Source organism: Galeopterus variegatus, unplaced genomic scaffold (assembly GCF_000696425.1).
Source record: "Galeopterus variegatus unplaced genomic scaffold, G_variegatus-3.0.2 Scaffold574, whole genome shotgun sequence".
In the NCBI taxonomy this organism is placed as follows: domain Eukaryota; kingdom Metazoa; phylum Chordata; class Mammalia; order Dermoptera; family Cynocephalidae; genus Galeopterus; species Galeopterus variegatus.
Window position 1 is genome coordinate 382,352 of NW_007726685.1, and position 2,989 is coordinate 385,340.

Consider the following 2,989-nt stretch of genomic DNA (forward strand, 5'->3'; position numbering starts at 1 on the left):
TAAAGTGTATAATTCAGTGGTTTTCAGTACATTCGCAGAGTTTTGCACCCATCACCACAATCAGTTTTAGAACATTTCATCACCTGAAAAAGGAGTCTTGTACCCATTAGCAGTCATTCCACATTCCCTCTTCCCCAGGCCCCAGCAGCCAGCACTAACCTACTTTCTGTCTATGGATTTGCATCTGGACATTTCATACAAATGGAGTCATACATTATGTGGTGTTTGGTGTTTGGCTTCCTTTACTTCATTATGTTTTCAAGGTTTATCTGTGTTGCAGAATGTATCAGCACTTCATTCCTTTATACAGCTGATTGACTTCCACGTGTGGATGTGCCACGTTTTTATCCATTCATCCGTTAGTGGGCATTTCAGTTTCCACTTTTTGGGTCTTTTGGTTAAATTCTCCTTTGGTGTTTAACTTCTGGCTGGGCAGACAGTATAAGCTCAATAAATATATTTGTTGTAAAAACCACAATGTGGGGCCAGCCCCGTGGCTCACTCGGGACAGTGCGGTGCTGATAGCACCAAGGCCGTGGGTTCGGATCCTATATAGGACGGTGGACGGTGCACTCACTGGCTGATTGTGGAGCAGACAACACCGAGACAAGGGTTACAATCCCCTTATCGGTCAAAAAAACCCCCACAATGTGGAAACACAGAGAAAGGCGAGGAGAAGTGAGGGAGAGATCTGGTTCTGGAGGATTATGCTGTGTTAAAGTTTGGGTCTCAGCCCAGAAGTCAGCCCTGTTCTTGAGAATTTGTGTTAGAATGCAGCCCAGGAAACTGGCCTTGGGCCTCTGCCCTGGTGGCTGCCTTGCTAGTGAAGGCCAGGCCAGAGTCCAGGGAGGTGTTCAGCAAGTACCTAAAGCAGTCCCACCCCTGCCTAGGCGCAGTACCCTCCGGCTAGGTGCTGGCCCTCAGTGGCTGCTGCTGGCTGGATCGTAACAGGCTCAGCCTCTGTGCCCCTGTGCCCCAGGACAGGGCTCTAGGACCCTGAGGACCCTCATGAGCTTGCGTCTCTTCAGTCTCCCTTTGCCCGAAGCAACAACTAGGTCCTTTGCAGGGCAGGGACTAGTTGGGCAGCAGCCAGGGGACAGGCTGCAAAGACTCACCTGTTGTTTGTGAGAGGCGAGTACCAGAGGTGGCAGATGAGATCCGCAGGGGAAGAGGCAGCACTCTAGTCCTGCAGGAACTCCAGCTGCATGGAGTCCACACAGAACTTCCCCAAGCCGCAGCCTCCCTCCTCTCACTCTTCTCAGGATCACAAGTCAGTGGCCCCTTCTGTCCTCCCATCCATCTTGTGACTTCTCCTCCCCTTCAAGATAGCTCGAGAACACTACAGGACAAGAAGAGAAACCTGGATTACAGACTGACTGACTCCAGCCTTGGTTCCTTGTGCTGTCCTTGGCCTGGGCCCACCCCACCTTTCCCGGCTGCCCACGTCTGACAGGGGTGCAGAGCCCTGTGCAGGAGGGCGGGCTAGTCAGGGAGGCGTGGCAGTTTGGCATGAAACCTATTGTGACTTTTTAATTGAAGAACGTGTTTTGCTCATTTTAGGTACAATTAAAGGATCTGGTGGGAAGCACAAGGGACTGATTGAAATACCCAGCCTTTCCGAAGAGAATGAAGTAGATGACACTGAGGTATCTGATACAATTTTTTTTTTTCTTAAATCAAGCTTCTGCTATAGACATTGGGCATTTGAAAAACTGTTTTTCAGACTGGATCCCTGTGTGGTCCTGGTGGATTGTGGAGGGCTTATTTGCCAGGAAGGATTGCTTCACTGTTGGGTAGGTGTGGCGTGTGGGCCCAGAGTGGTGTGGAAGGAAGAGGAAGCCCTAGGAAGCCACGGACCCCCCCACGAACCAGGTGGGGGTCCTGGGCAGGTGACTGCCCCCTCCATAGCTGCCTCATCTGTGAAAAGGGGCTAATTGATCTTTCAGGGTGATGTCAGGTTAAATGTGGCAATGTGTGACTTGCATGTCTTGGTAAATTTGATTTTGTGTCTCTCCCTCTATGTCTTTGCTCATTCCCTTTCCTAATGAACATCCTCCACCTTTAGCTGTGATCCTCCTTTAGCTGTGATCCATCTCGTGGTGTTTCATAAACTAACTAGTTAGTATGTGTTACTTCTGACTAGCTCTCCTAGTTCTCAGAGCCTCGGGTAACTTCCCTACGTGGCTTGCAGTTAAGCGTCTTCTTTAAACTGGCAGCGTGGCAGTGGGAACGAGACCATTTGTACAGCAGACACATTTTCCAAACCAAGAGAGTCTGACCAAGGTTCCTTTTAAATTTGTGAGTGTATTTAATGTGAAGGCTTTCAAAGATACAAGAACGAAATCTTAAAGAGCAGCATGTCTTGTGACTCCCCTTTATCGATGGTTATAAAATGCCATAACAATGGGGCTGTCTCAGATGTGTCTTCAGACATGTGGCCGCTATACTCAGGGGCTGGGACTTCACTTTGCCATATTCAGATCCATCTGCTGAGAAGCTTTTCAACAGCACATTGAACTAGTTTTATAGATTTGATCGCTCCGTAGCATCACAGAACAAACTCTAGATTCAGACTGGGGCCTGGGATCTGCTCAGCTGAGTCATTGGGACTCTAAATGATGTTAATCCAGTGCCTCTTTTCCTCTGAGGACACCACAGAGGCGTCCCCATAGCACTCTGCGCCTCCCTCCCTGCCCGTCCCTTCCTCCTTCCCTCAGCCTCTCTCTTTCTTCCACTCTTCCTCTCCCTTTCCCAGTTGTCCCTGCGAAAAAAGCATGTTGCCTGGGCTGGCCCAGTGGCGCACTGGAGAGTGCGCCGCTTGGGAGTGTGGCGGCGCTCCCGCCGAGGGTTCGGATCCCCTGTGGAGACCGGTTCCCACTCACTGGCTGAGCGTGGTGCGGGCGCAACACCGAGGGTTGCGATCCTGTTGCCAGTCCCCGGTTCGGGCACGACACCGAGGGTTGCGATCCTGTTACTGGTCAGTAAAAAA